We start from the raw sequence: 16,093 nt of genomic DNA, 5'->3' as shown, positions 1-16,093 counted from the left end.
CCATATTCCTTTTAACTAACGTTGCTTCAACCAGTTTCTCTTTTCCTAAAACATACCCAGGAAAAAAAAAAAGAGGGCTGCCAGAAACTGACTCTCAAAGATGAGAATCTTGAATGGATTATCTGTTATGTGATGTGGTTGAGTTTGAAACACGATGACTTCATTCTCAGTTGAGAACGGGAAACTTTAAGTCCAGGACATAAAGTGACTTTGGAAGACAAAGTGGTACCTCAGATAAACAAGTGATGGAGAAGACTGCCAGACAGTTGCCTGGGCTGGTTCCTTCTGACTACACTGGAGAACATACGGGGGAAGAAATGACAATCTTAAAATTTCTCATCTTAGACCAAGGTAAGAAAATGAAGGTGTTTTTTGTTTGCCTTAAAATAGCTTTTACTTATTTGCAAGACTTTTTATATAACTGAAACTCTGATCTGTCAAGTTAGGGAATTACAACAAAAGTGAAATTCATAAATTTGTCAGTTGTGCTGGTTAATTTTGTTTCAGTTTGACTGGGCTATAGGAGCCTAGATATTCAGTCCAACTTGATCCTGGGTGTTTCTCCGAGGGTGTTTTTGGATGAGTTTAACATTTAAATCAATAGACCGAGTGAAGCAAATTACCCTGGGTGGGCCTTGTCCAGTCAGTCAGAGACCTGAATAGAAAAAAAAGATCGATCCTCCCCCAAATAAGAAAGATTCCTCCTACTCAACTGCCTTTGAGCTGGTGTATTATTTTTTTTTCCCTCTGCCTTTGAACTCAAACTGGAACACCGGCTCTTCCTCGGTCTTGAGCCTGCCAGGTGACACAACCATTTCTCCTGGGTCACTAGATTGCCAACTACAGATCTTGGGCCTAATCAGCTCTTAGAACTGCATGAACCAATTCCTTATGATAAGTCAATCTCTCTCCCCCGTCTCTCTCTATTTCTCTCTCTGTGTGTGTCTCTCTCTCTCTCTGTGTGTGTGTGTGTGTGTGTGTGTGTGTGTGTTTGTGTGTGTGTGTATACACATCTTATCAATTCTGTTTCCCTGGAGAACCCTGACTAATACTCCAGTTAACCCTAGGATTAGAATATTACCTGTAATCACCTCCAGATCTATAGAGGCCTTAATAGAGGCAGGCCTCCAGCATGCCCCAAGTGTGAAACTGAACCACAACAAATTCCAATATTTTACTAAACAATATTGACAGAAGCCTAGGAAGTATGTGTGGAGATATATTCTGAGGGTGCCAGTCCAGAGAGAAAATATCATAACATCAGATTGTCTCAAATGTATTGGTATGGTTATACCTGCACAAGATTCTGGATTCAACATGAGAGCTGGAGGGGCTTGGAGTAGCTCTAATAATGTTTGCTTATTTTATTGCATAAGACTTAGATGGTGGTGGCTGGACACGGTGACTCAAGCCTGTAATCCCAGCACTTTGGGAGGCCGAGGCAAGAGGACTGCCCGAGCCCGCAGGTTCGAGACCAGCCTGGGCAACGTGATGAGACGTCACCTGCACAATAAATCAAAAAAATTAGCCGGGCATGGTAGTGCGCGCCTGTAGTTCCAGCTACTTGGAAGGGTGAGGTGGAAGGATCATCGGAGCCCCGCAGGTAGATGCTGGGGTGGCCATGAGTGTGCCACTGCATTCCAGCCTGGGCGACAGAGTGAGACTCCAACTCAAAAAAAAAAAAAGATTTGGATGATGATGCTTACATTTAATGGAGGGGAAATGACACGACCTCTTTGATGCAATGTATGAAATAAATAAAATGATTCAAAGTCTTCGGCATAGATGTTTTGCACTATATTTGTTATGAGTGGCTTTCTCACCATCTCATCATCACTTCCCTCGGGAGACCCAGACAAAACGCCCTTCCTCAGGCACTGGGAAATTCAGTCAAGGACTGTCCTCTGAAGGCTGGCAAATGCACATGAGCGAACATTCGGAAGTAAGGGAGCGGATTGCTTCACTTGCTCCCCCGTGTCCACTAAGTCAATGGCATACTGCTTGGTGGGACATTCTACATTTTGGAGATGGCATATGCTATTCTTTCATGTGTTTCTCTAACTTATTTGTTAGGCAACCCGTTAGCCCCCCAGATGGAGGTGTGCTACCTGATCCCCCAAGTCAGATAATTAGTTGGGCTGGTGAAGCAGTGCATACTCTCAAGAATGAGGGGTCCCACTGCCCCAGATAATGAACTCTTATTGGCAGACTAGGACATAGTTGATTCCACAACTCTGGGTCTCTAACTGGAACTTACCAGAGGTTAGATTCAGTATGTCCATCTTCCACAGTCTCCTGGAACGTCACTAGATCTGCTGGGTCATAAGGTCCAAATAGCATGTCTACTTTTACTGAGGCCTGGGACAGCTGCAGCACGTGCCCTTGAAGGGCGTGTTCTGCTGTACCCCCACCTTCATGACTTGGCGGGGCAGTTTCTAACAGGCAGTCAAGGTCAAGCACTTAGTCTCTCCCAGGGCCCAGAAACAATCATAACATCCTAAACAACTTGTTGACATAGCACTAACTTAAAGAAGTAAAACACAAGAGGATATATACTGTGTGATTTCATCAACATGAAGTTTAAGAATAGGCAGGTTGAATCTATGGTAATAGAAGTTAGACAGTGATTGCTTGCAGTGGGATACTGACTTAGGGAAAGCACAAAGGAGCCCGTGTGGTGTTATAAATGTCCCAGGTCTTGATCTGGTTGGTGTTTATATGAGTGCATGACCATGAAAACAATACGTTAGGTCATGCACTTAAGATTTATGTACTTTATTGGATATGGTACGCTTTAACTTCAAAAAAATATTAAAAGAATTACTGTTAATTTTGTTAGATGTGACCGTAGTATTTTGGTTATATTAAAAAATGCCCTTTTTACATTTTGAGGTGCATACGAAAGCATTTAAAAGTGAAATGATATAATGTTTGAGATGCACTTGAAAATGCTCAAGTAAATTAAAAGCATAGGGTGGTGAGTGAAACAAATATAAACATGGTCGTTAAAGTTGAATAATAAGCACTGGTATTTGCATTGGAAATGTTCATGAAAAATGTATAGGCCACTACCAAAAAAATGCTCTCATTAGGAAGATAAGACATGAAAATGAATGCAGTGGAAAATGAAGGGCATATAAGGTCAAAGAAGAAATAGCTCAACAGAGAGCCGAGCAGAGCTTGGTGGCATAAGGGGGACATCCGAATCTTGGAGGACAGAGGGCACGTGGTAGATGTCTGACGTATGGAATTCTAAGAGGGGAAGACAGGGGCAGCAGCATTTTTGGAGAACAGGACATGTGCCAAGAAGAGGGACTAGCACATGGTAGAGGCTCAGAGACGTTTTGGAGTGAATAATTCATAATTGGTTAGTTGGCCGATTATGTTATTGATTGGATGTTTCTAAAATATTCCGCATGTCCATTTATTGAACAAATACTTTTTGACTGCTGAGTATGTGTAAGTCCTTGGGAAAGCTACTGTTCTTGTAAAATGTAAAATTGAATTCATTTCCAGCATAGTTTTCTTCCTGGCCAATAACAAGAATTAAAAACTGAAAAGCATGTTTTCTTGATAGAAAAAAAACGGTCAAGAATACTATACTATACTATAACATCACAGATTGAAACAACCTGGATCTTTTTTATTGCATTTTTATTACTAAGAAGGACACAACAACTTCTACGAATAAAGTCAAAATTAAGGATTTCAGTGCAACTTTAATCTTTATTTATATATTATTAAATTGCCGACAGAACTTTCATTTGCCTGGTAGCTACTGGTTGAAATGTATCTTTTCAGCTTTTGCTTGAAATGCTTGTTTCTTTTCTAAGTGAAACATTTCTTCCCATGTGATTAAATACCTCACAGCATCCTTTCTTTAGAGATTGGATTAAGGCTGAGATTTTTTTTTCATGTTTTTCTTGCCTCTCTGAAAAATTGGTTTTTCTTGTTATGACTTAAAAATATTGTATAATTGTATCAACTTCACCAAACTCACTCATAAGATGGCAGAATGCTTTCCTGGGTTTATTGATTGGACCGTGACTTAAACATGCCTGTGCATGACAATCAACTGTGGAAGTGTTTATGCATTCCTGGCTCGCTCCTGTTGGTTATGACACAGTAGACCTTAGTGGAGTCCAAGCAATGTCAAAATCAATTTAAGCTTCCTTGATACTTAAGAATTCTACAAATACAAAGAGTGTTCGAAGTAATTATTTCCATAACTTTCCTGAGTTATTTCTTCTGCATCTCCTTCAGTGTTTTAGGAGATAAAGCATGTGATAAATGTCTGACACTTAAGTGACTCCCAGGTCACATAAAGAGTAATAAATAATTCTTCTAGCAGGTGTGGTGCTAAGTAACACAATCATACAAATATAAGTTATGTAATTAAAATAGTTTTACACATAAAAAATAAAAATGTGCTTACAAATTATTCTATATACATTTGCTTAACATGCAAGGTATATTGATTTAACACACAGAGAATTGGTGTATGAAAAAACAAAATATTGTAAACAGTAAAAAACTGCATTCACACTGGTGGACCATTTAATTTTACTCAAACAAAAATAAATACCAGCCGATCTTAATAATGATTTCCCTGTGAGATTTCATCAAATTGCTTGGAGAGTGGTTTCTAGATTTTTTTTCCTAGTAAAGTTACACAATCTGAAATTTTAGAAAAATTGTCAAACTATTACAAAATACTGTGTCATCCCTAATAAAATGGAGATCTCAAGTCTAAAAGACAAATGAGGTGGGTTTGGGAGTTGTGTCACTGGTGCACTGGTAGGGAGCTCAATTGCTATTTTTGGAGTAATTTTTATGCTCTCTCTCTCTGGCTCCAGTGAAGTATTTCTGTTGGCCAAACAATCACCTGTGATACCATTTGTAGATTTAAATTTAGGATATGAGCAACTTGGAAACGGTTAGGGGTAATATAATCAAGGGAGGAATTAAAAGTTTTGTTGCTGTGCAGAGGTCATTGCAGTGTTGTAGTTTCTTTGAGAAAGACGGTATTAGCACATACATTAGCAGATTTTCCGGAAGCGAGGACAGAGGTGGCGGTGGTTACAGTCTAAGCAGATGTGCCAGTTCCTGATGCAGGTATACATTCAGTGGAAATTGCAGGCCCCGTTGAAGTAGCAGTTGTAGCTTAATTTGACATGATGATGGTGGCAGATGCATTAGACGTTGTGATAACTGCATTTCGGCTAAAGTTGTGGTGAGAAGAAGATCTGCTTGAAGTATTAGTAGTCGTAGATGGTTGAATTGAAGTGATAGTAAAGAACAGTAGAACAAGTTATTATAGTGATACAGTTAGTTAAAGTGGTGCTTCCTAATGTGGTTGTAGGGTCAACTGAAGGAGTGTTTCCTGTTGAAACTGTGAACTTATTTGGAATGGTGGTAGCTGTTGCGGTAATAGTTTTTCACAAAAATTGTGGCAATTGGGTGTTGATTTCAGTTTAGTGGCAATGCCAACTATTTTGATAATGATTTGGTTGTCGTAAGGGTGGCTATCATGGCTCTAGTTTTCTTTCAAGGGGTTGTTGTCATTGTTTTTGATATTGTGGTCATATATTCAGCAGACATCATGGTGATTGTTAGTCCAGTTGAGGCCATGTTGAATTCTGTGGTCACAGGTTCCGCTGAAACAATCGTCATGGATGTTACGGTTGTCAGTTGAGTATAAATTGATGTTTGTGCAGACAGCAGACACTCTCACTGCTGTCCTGCCCATTGTGTCCTACACAACGTATCTTCTCTTTAGTAAACATACATGTATTAATTCATAACTGATTGGTTGATTTATGAAGACTGTATGGATCTAATCTCAAAGCTACCTCGTGCTACAACAAAGATCTACCGAAGTCTCTACTAGGAGGGCAGCAGTTTTGGGGCCATTGACTCTAAACTGGACTGGTCCCACAATTTCACCAGCATGTTAGGCTGTACTGATGCTCAGTTCACTGAGTTCGTGCATCTGTACCCCACCAGCCACATGGACCATTGGGGCGGCAATGTCAGTGCCCGTACCAGTCACCTGGTGGGCGGTGCCCTTTCCGACCCTTCCCTGTCCTTTGCAGCAGCCATGAACGGGCTGGCAGGGCCTCTCCCTGGACTGGCAAATCAGGAAGTGCTTGCCTGGCTACTGCAACGACAGAAGGACGTTGGCAAAGATGTGTCAGATGAGAAGGTACGAGACTACATCTGGAGCATGCTCGACTCAAGCCGGGTTGTTCCAGGGTACAGGCATGCAGGACTGAGGAAGACTGATCCACGATACACCTGTCAGTGACGGTTTGCTCTGAAATGCCTGCCTAATGACCCCATGTTTAAGTTGGTTGCCCAACTGTGTAAGATTGTGTCCAATGTCCTCTTACAGCAGGGAAAGGTAAAAAATCCTTGGTCCAATGCAGATGCTCACAGTTGGGTACTGCTCCAGCCGTATGGCATGACAGAGATTAACTACTACACGGTCCTGTTTGAGGTGTCATGGGTACTTGGAGGGAGTATGACACAGTTCATCTGGAATTGAGCCATAGGCTTCTCTCTAGAGAGATCCCAGTCCATGAGCACAGATGGTCTGATGAAGTTTGTGGACTCTAAGTCAGGGTAAGCCTGGAGACTGGGAGAGAAACTACCAGAAAACGAGGAAGCTTAAAAAACAGCATACTTTTGTGTCAGGGGTCTTTAAAGACTTAAGAGTAAACTGTATCTGAGGCACTGATAATACGTTTGAGGCTAAAATATAAATTAAGGCTTTAAAAGATGAAAAATGACCCCTTCTTCCCTAACCAGCTCCCTTCCTCTACCTGGTATGAGTTGCTCAACTGTAGGATGACCAGGACTAATGCGCGTGGTATGGGTAGGTTAACCCCCTCACCATCTCTAGAGTGAGACTCTAGGTCTCCTTTCCCTGGGTCAAAGCCGGCTGCAGAGAATCCGTGGTCACTTCAGAGCTTTTGCTTCGGAGCTCTGCTAAGCCCCCAGTAGACCTGCAAGCCAGGACTCTGCCCCTTCTGTTCCCATAGGAGTCGTGTTGGACTGTCAGCTGTACTGAGCCCTTGGCCTGCTCCCATGCACACAGACACCTTCTCGTAAGACCTGTGTGTTAATTGGACATGCTTTGACAATTTGTTCTTATGCTACCAGGTGACCATGAAGGCGTGGTATTTGTTGTGACTGGTATCCAACGTTTGGTTTGATTTCTCTCTTTAAAACTGACCCATTAAAACTAAGGTCTGGGAGTGTTCTGTCTCCACTTGCTTTGGTATGCACATCCTTCCAGACTTTCTATACCTGCTATGCCTCGAGCTGAGACTGCTTTGGACCGGCCCCGTCTTGGTCCCTACTAGTGACCTCTCTCAACAGGTCTGTCTGATTTGTGGCCCCAGTCACGGGGTTTTATCAGTGCTTTAAGTGAATTAAGACTACTGCTTCCACAGGACACAAGCCACTGTCTTCTGATCTCTCTCCCCCACCTCCTTTTAATATGCTGTGGGGCATAGAACAGGGACTCGGCAATGACCAGCATGGTGTCTTCAGAATCTGGTCCCCGGGGTACTAGCACCTCTTTTTGAGTGGGGGTTGGACATAATCTCCTCTGATTATCGGGTCCTGGGACTGGGGCATAAGAAGGCCTCCCTTCTCAGCCCTTGCCTCAATAAATTGTTCCCTTATTCATCAATATCCTTTTTCTGCCCCTTCCCCAAGATCACAGTGCAATGTTTGTTTTAGAGACCCCATATGCACAGGTTTTCAGCAACTCAATGCTCTCCCACCTTTTCTTTGAGAAGAGATTAAGACACACTTCTTTCCTAGAAACTCCTGCCTGTGTTTGTGTGGGTCCTCCACACCCAGAGCCATGCTGTTGAGAGGGACACACTGTAAACCCCTGGGTAACTGTCAAGTCATGATGCAGACTTCAGGTTGTTCTGCATAAAATGAAAAATACATGTTTTCGTGAACAATGAACAAAAAGAAACTGAAATTTGTAAGTTCCATTGATAATGGTTTCGGTGGCTTTTATGGTCATCAGCCCAGTAGACATTGTGGCCATTACAGTTTCAGGTGAAATAATGCTAGCTGCAGTTTTAATTAACCTAGCAGTGACTACGGTGTCAGGTGTCACTATGTTCAGTTGATATGCTAATGGGAGCCATCATGGTAGTGCATTTGTGGTGATGCCTGCAGATTCGGTTGTTGCTGGCTGTTGGTTCAGATGTCAGTGGTGGTTCCTCTGGTAGCTGTAGTTTCTGTTGAGGCAGTATTCGTTGTGCGTTCAATACAAATGGTGATTCTGTTGACATAAGGCTACTTGTAAGTTTAATGGCCGTAGAGTGGTGGTTGTTGTCATTTCAGATGAGGCTGGGGCAGGGGAGGTCGTTTAGTAACATGTGGTTGAAGTGTGGTTGGTGTAGTGGTAAGTTCAGATGAAATGGTGGTGGTGGTGATAGCTGTTGTGGTTGTACATTCAGTTGAAGTTGCAGTGGTTATAGATACTTAAACTGACTGTTGCAATCTCCGCTGAAGCGATGTTATTTGTAGATTCAATTATGGTTGAGGGGCTGTGTGTTCAATCAGAGTGGTTAATTTGTGGGAGTGGGTTCAGTGGAGGTGGTGGTGCTAGAAGATCTCTGGAGTGTTAGGTAGAGGTGAAGTCATTGTCCCTGCTGTGGCTACAGATTAAGCTGTCATGGGACTGGGTGAAGGTTCAGTTATTACAGGGTGGTTACCGTGGGAATTGTTTAGTTGCAGTGTGGGGAGGGGTGGCGGTTAAGGTTGTAGGTTCTTTGGAAATTAAGGAGCCTGTCAGCATAGCTGAAGAGATGCTAGTTGTTGATAGAGTTGACATAGGGCTGGCTGTGGTTGTTTGTTTAGCTGGCATGGTGCTGTCGGCTATTGCAATGGTAGGGTTGGCTGTAGTGGTTGTGGTTGTAGTGGTAAGTTTTGTTGTAGTAACAGTCACTTCAAGTTCAGGAGAAGTTATTTCAGGTCTCCCATGACTTAAGAGTGGGTGTGTGGATAAACACTGGGTAAGTGTCATTTCCCACTTTGAACACCAGGCACACGAGGAGTACTCCAATCATTGTTGGATTCACACAGGCTAAGAGACAAGTCAGAAATATTTTCGACAGAAAGCAGGTGCTTAAATTGTGTTTCACCTGTAAAGGACGTAAATGAAAATACTCAGTATGAAATGAAACATTTCTAAGAAAACAGAGGTCATTTATCCTCTGCTTCATGTTACTGAAAGTATAACTTATCAGAAAAAAATACAGACACATCACTATTACTTGAAGAGTCTTCTAATGATAAACAGCAGGCTCGGTGTCTAAACTTCCATTCTGGGGAAAATAAGTCAGTCTTACATTTTACCTAACGTTAGAAGAAAGAAATCTCCACCAGCTTCTTAGGCACTCTTACCTTTATGCCTCTCAATTAAAAGCTTCAAAAGGGGTTGATAGAAATAGGCTAAGCATGTATATCCACCATAGTGAAATAGAGACATGGACAGGGGACTACCTACATCTCCCTTCTATTCTGTTTCTGACAATACCTGAAAGTGCCCATTTATAGACTCCTTCAGAACCTTCCAGAAAAGTGCATTTTCACAAGGTTAGGTATCTGTCCTGATACCTTCTCAGGTGACTATTTCAGATTACTATTTGACAGCCCTTGTTGGAGTCCAATTCCTGCGGGCTGTTTTCATTTGGAGAATTGTGTATCCTTTCTGAGTATCTATTTTCTTATCTGTAAGATGACATTAGGCAGAGCTCAGTGGCTCAGCCTGTCATCCCAGCACTTTGGGAGGCTGAGGCGAGTAGATTGACTGAGCCTGTGGGTTCGAGACGAGCCCAGGCAACTTGGCAAGACCTCATCTCTACAACAAATCAAAAATTAGCCGGGCATGGTAGTACACACCTGTAGTTCCGGCTACTTGGAAAGCAGAGGTGGAAGGATCGCCGGAGTCCAGCAGGTCGACGCTGGGGTGGCCGTGAGTGTGCCACTAACCTCCATTCAGTGTGGGCAACGGAGTGAAACTCCAACTCCAAAAAAAAAAAAAAAAAAAAAAATTCCATTAAAAAAAAAAGCTGATTTATAATATTAACTTAAAGAGGAGCACATGTAAAAGAGCTTTGTAATCTATGAAACATTGTGCGAGTGTAAGGCTGAAGTCAGATAATGAACACTGGAACTAGACTGCTGGGTCTAGCTTTTAATTAAAGTCCCTGACCCGGTGAGTCCTCAGCTGTCCACCCAGGGTGATTGAGGAACTTACAGGGTTTTTGTAAGGCTTAAATAAACTAATGTGTGCAAAGTAGTTAGAACACAGCCTACCATATAGTAAATGCTATATAAAGATCTGTGAGATGATAATGGTGATACAGCAAATGTTGTTTATTAGTATTATTATACAGACAGCATGACATGGAAAAAGAATGCAGCTTTGAAGTCAGATGAACTTGAATTTAAGTCCCAAATCTCTGAGGTCTAAAGCAAATTTCTTGACTCCTCCAAGTCTTAAGTTTTCTTATCTCTAAGGTGGTGAAAAAATTTACCTCAATCATCTTTAGGGAAAGAATATCAAAAAAGATTGTGATTATGATACATCATATTATATTTTTGTCTTTCTCAGAGCAGTACAGCATAGTGATCAGAAGATTTGAATTCCAAAGTTTGGGCTGAATATTTTGTCTGACTCTTACAAACAGGCCAATATCTGGCGATTTTCTTAGTGTACTAAGCCTCTCTTTCTTCATAAGAAGAAGTATTCTTATAGGATAATAATAGAATAATTGTAGGGATTAAGTAAGATGATAATGTTCACAATATCCTTGGTGCAATGCTTGATACTTAGTCTGAAGTCTGTGATTACTGATAAACTCATTGTTACTCAATCTTCCATGGGTTCATGAAGGGTGAGCACCTACTTTGAAAGGAATGGGCCGTGTCTTACTGCTAGAAATGCGGTCCCTGGTCTCAGAAGGGAAACCTCAGTTTGGGAGCCCAGAGTGGCAATTCTAGGAATCTAGGATTGGAACCAGACCTTGCGAACCAAGGCCAGGAAAACGAGGTACCCATGGTTACCAAGGTTCACCTCCTGTGCCACAGTGTTTGAACCTTGACAAAAGGAGGCTTGTTGCAAAAGCAAAACAAACAGTGACTATCACAACTCAAAATAAGCTTTATTTTCATTCGGGTGTGAGTCAAAACCAGAAACAGGAGAAAATGCAGGCAGCTTGGAACCTTGCGACAGAACTGAGCTTTCAGGCTGAGTCCAACACTAGCCACGTGAATGCTTGCAAAAATGTGGACCTTCCAGGATATTTTTCCCATCTGTTAAATAATGTGTTAAGAGCCGGGTTCAGTGGCTCAGCCTGTCATCCCATGCCTTTGGGAGGCTGAGGTGAGTGGATTGCCTGAGCCCCTGGGTTCGAGACCTGCCTCAGCAACTTGGCAAGACCTCATCTCTACAATAAATCAAAAAACAGCCGGGCGTGGTAGCGCGTGTCTGTAATTCTGGCTACTCGGAAGGCTGAGGTGGCAGGATCGCCAGAGCCCAGCAGGTCGAGGCTGCGGTGGCCGGGAGCGGCCCCTGCACTCCAATCTGAGTGACAGAGTGAGACTCTCGCTCAAAAAAAAATGTGTTAAGACCAAATGGTAACTACAATATCCTGTTCAACGATACGTAAGATTTGCAAACAAGAAGAGTCACTTTATGAAATCCCAGCAGATCATAGTCTCATATTCTTCACCTCTGAGACCTCAAAGGTAAGAGTCTCTTATTCTGTATCAGAAGTTAAGATCAGAGCCTCCTTAATGAGCCTCTAAGCAAGGATGAGGGTAGGGAGTAAGATAAATGCTGGAACCCAGTGCTCCCGTGCACTATCAGTAATCGTCAAAATCAGATTTCTCCCTGGGCATGAGGACGCAGAGATAGGCCCGTGAGGTGCGGTGACCATGCAGTCAGGAACACAGATCCGAATCCAGTCACAAAGCCCAAGGGAAAAAGCCGGGGAGGGAGAGGGAACCAAGACAGGATGGCCAAAGGACACAAAAGAAGAACCACCAGCAGGCCCAGAAGCCTCAGAGAAGGACAGTGAGACAGACCACTCAGGGAGCAAGCAGACCTGGGCGGCATTCAGCACACAATGTTTCCCACCTAATTCTCATTGGCCAGCCAGGCCATTTGCTCTCTTCTTACCTACTCACAGACTTTTTTAGCCTCCTCTGATTGTTGTATTATCCTCTAGCTGCATATATATGTTTTGGTTTTTCCAAGCACAACATTGGTTCCTTGAAGGTAGGCACCCACAAATCTATTTCTCTCATTTTCCCTTTCGGTGACTAAAACTTATAATGAATTAATCGTTACGCTTTTTTTGTGCAGAAATGTGTGGTCCCCAACATTGTCTGTCAGTGATAGAAGTCTTTCTTGGGGCATTGTGAACATTCAAGAGTTCCCAGGTTAATACTGTCACCAGAGATCAGCATCACCGGTGGCATCAGATGATGGTGGAAACTGGCATACTGAACTGTGGGCTTCCTGGTTAGCTGGACTTAGAAATGGCTGCAAGGAGAAAATGTTGGGAAAACAGAGATATACTTGGATTGAACTTCTCAAGTAAAATTATTACATTATAGATCATCTATATTTTGATATAGATAATAACTTGTATTGTATTCCATTGATCCAAATAGCTCCTGATGGAAAAAAAAAGTTTTGTTCATTCTATATCATGAGATATAACAGGATCATTATTGAAGCAACACTTTTGTAGGAACCAAAAAACAATGCTCTTTTCTTTTCAAACAATAAAATGTAGTCAGAGTTGTATATTACATATACAAATGCAATATTAATAACAAAGAGAAATTAATAACTCAAAATGGTCTGACTTCATTTAAATCAACAACAGCAATCGCAATTGAGAGAACTATTCAGGGGTTTTAAAATAATTTTGTAATGTTTTATTTCTTAAGCTGAAACGTGAAGACAAAGTGCTATATTCCTCCTTGTATCTTTTAATTATCTGAAATATTATTTTTCGACTTGCAAAGAAAAAAATTAAAAAGCTTTTTGGGAGAAAGTTTTGTTTCATTTTTTCAAGCAAGCTTAGGAGGCAGGAAAAATCTAACATATTGTTTTAAAGAGAAGTAGAATCATCTATATCAGAATCTAGGAGGATGTTTTATCTCTAAAAAAAATACCATAGAATCATCTAGGACTTTTCTAATAAACAGACAGTAAATGTGCTTTTACATGCTCTCTCTCTAGATCTCACAATTCCTACATGCTTATTAAATTTGCTGATCAATAGTGTCACATAGGTTATTTGTGTGGTTCATTGTGTCTGTTGTGGCAGCATCAAAAAAAGGTATTATGGTACTGAAATACAGACAAGTGTGCTTCTGAGGTATAGTATTAAAGATATACTTTGCAATAGAATAAGCAAACTTTCAGCAAAATTATGTTAGTCACTAACAGAAAACCTGGATCCATTGAGGAAACATAGATCTGCCTTATAAATAACTGTTCAGTCTTTGGACATTACTTAACTTGCCTGAGGCTGATGCATTTGACCATATATAATGCACTCTGGGATCAGGTAAGAACTCAGCCCTGCTTTCCTGAATCTCTTCTGTTAGAAACCCAACCTTACTTAAGGACCAGGACAAGCAATGTCTATCAGTGGTTAAAAACCAGTGATACTGGGATCAGACCTTACTGAAGGAGTATTTTGGTCTTTGTCACAAATACTACAGCCCAAGTCATAATTCTTACTGCTGCTTTGCTCTGACTCTGGCCTGACTCTAAATTTTAAAATTTGAAGAGATGAAGAGCTGATGATAATGTTTAATTGGCCAGTCCAAATGAGTCAATAATGCCATTCAGTAAAACTAAAATGTGTTTTGTATATTTATTGAAAAGTTTTGATGTTGTAGTTTAAAATGTAACATTTCTCCAAGGAGGAGGAAGAAACACCTAACTTACATTTGGGATGTAATTTTCAAGTGATATTTTATTTCATTGGCCAAGGTTGACCTCACTATGCCAAAATATCCAGATAGAAGCAAAATGCCCAGTCAGAAAGTTTTAACCCAGTTTGCTTCTGCTAAGTAGAAAGTCCTATGCCCTGTTTTTATAATACTTTAAACATGTCTAAAATTGTCACTAACTAGAGAAGAGATCAACATGATCTACTAATGCCTTACTAGAGGCAACAACTACTTGTTTTCATGTAAGGGTTTTTGATATGATAAAAATTCTGTCAGAGAACTGAGGATTCAGAAATATCCAGAGACCATCTTTGGGGATCACACAAACTAGAATAAATGGGGGAAAACTCTCTTGCTTTTGAGACAGAAGTGTCTTTCTTGATATTCATTCATCTAACAAATATTTATTGAGCAACAAGGTTTTCTTCCTTGCTCTGTCTCTTGGGTGGGGAAAAATACTTCACACATTTTGACATTATTATTTAAACTATCATTTCAAACTGGATTTCCACATTTGTTTCGGTTATGAAGGCGACTACAAAAGCCAAACAAGGAATTCACTCTCGGGTATGAAAAACATAACCACCAAAATAATGTCTATATAGAAACTAGAGTTTCTAGATTTCTTTATTGTACCTGTAAAACATATCTAAGATTAATTTCTGATATTCAAAGACATTAGAATCATTTATGTTCTGAAGGTTCTAGAATTAGTATTGAACACCTATGAATTAGCACCAAAACCTAGCCATCAAACTTTAAAAAATGCTATTTATAGCAGCTAAAGCTAGCATTGCATGTTTATATTATTGCTATAACTTATTATTAAATCATATTCCAGAGAAATACTAGTTTTTAAGTTAACAAGTATAAGAATACATTTATAAACTGTGCTTTTAGTTCCATAGAGCACCCGAAAGACAGGAAATAGTATTTATAAGGAATAGTTGAGAAGTTAATAAACCGTCTTTCCCTCAACAATTATAATTATGCATTCTTTTGTGAAGAATGCATAAGAACTACTTTCGTGATAGTATAGGAAAAGCCATAGAGCTTCCCTTAAAAGCAGAAATAAGAGTCACATGTTATGATACCAAGATGGAACAGCAAGTACTCATGAGCCAGTTTCAGAAGGTCCAACATTTACTAGACCTTCCCGTGTCTCCTCTCCATTCTTGAGTGGCCAGTATCAGAAGTTTAACTTTTGATCACTGCCCTTTATATCTGGTGGCAAATTGACTAGGAGGCAACCATGCAGATATTGATTAAACTAGACATTAAATATCAGTCCAAATAGACAGCCTGCCATAGAGTCAAAAGTAAAGTGTTCATTTATTATACCAAAAACCAAGAAAACCTGGCCTGGCTCTGACAGGTCCTGCTTCTCTCTCAGCAACCCGCCTAGCTGAAGCAAACTGTGATGATCTCACAGGGTATTTCCCGCCTTCTCCTCCTACCATCATCCGACAGTCATCATTCCTCTGGAGTTGAGGGCCAGTCCATGACAAGATTCTGAAGTCGCTGAATTTTCTGTTGCCTCCTTTCAAGCTTGGGATGACCACCCGCCCTTCCCTGTTAGTACCTCCTCTGAGGCATCAATAGCTCCCAGCCATCTTGCCTTGCCTCTATCTGCCCCCAGCACTCTCACATTTGCAGTCCAGCAGCTCCAGCATTTAGGAAAAGGAAATTTCCTTGGGTCACACTTTCTTGCACTCCAACTCTGTTTTCCAAAGGGAGAGCAACATGGCTTATTAGACCGAGTTTCTGCAAAGCCAAAGAAGCCATCAAGAAAGCAGGGAGACAGCCCACCGACTGGGAAAAAGTATTTGCCAACTCCATGTCTGACAAAGGCCTAACATCAAGGATCTACAAGGAACTCAAATGTGCTGAAAAGAAAAAAACAAACAACCCCATTACAAAGTGGGCAAAAGATATGAACAGACACCTCTCAAAAGAAGATATACAAGCAGCCAACAGATACATGAGGAAATGTTCAACTTCACTAGTCATCAGGGAGATGCAAATTAAAACTACACTGAGATACCACCTAACTCCAGTCAGAATTGCCATCATCAAT

At 41.0% G+C, this 16,093-nt stretch overlaps 1 pseudogene across 1 annotated transcript; it reads left to right on the top strand.

Annotated features, from left to right (window-relative positions):
• Positions 1–1,109: 1,109 nt before the first annotated feature.
• LOC103255213 lies at positions 1,110–6,628 on the top strand (annotated as a pseudogene). Its single transcript, XR_504011.1, has 2 exons — positions 1,110–1,125; positions 5,808–6,628. The product of XR_504011.1 is annotated as a citrate synthase, mitochondrial-like (transcript).
• The last annotated feature ends 9,465 nt before the right edge of the window (positions 6,629–16,093 follow it).

This window comes from Carlito syrichta, unplaced genomic scaffold (genome assembly GCF_000164805.1).
Source record: "Carlito syrichta isolate Samal-C Ts95f unplaced genomic scaffold, Tarsius_syrichta-2.0.1 Scaffold287939, whole genome shotgun sequence".
Lineage (NCBI taxonomy): Eukaryota > Metazoa > Chordata > Mammalia > Primates > Tarsiidae > Carlito > Carlito syrichta.
The sequence above is the reverse complement of the archived record's forward strand: the minus strand, read 5'-3'. Positions and strand labels throughout refer to the sequence as shown.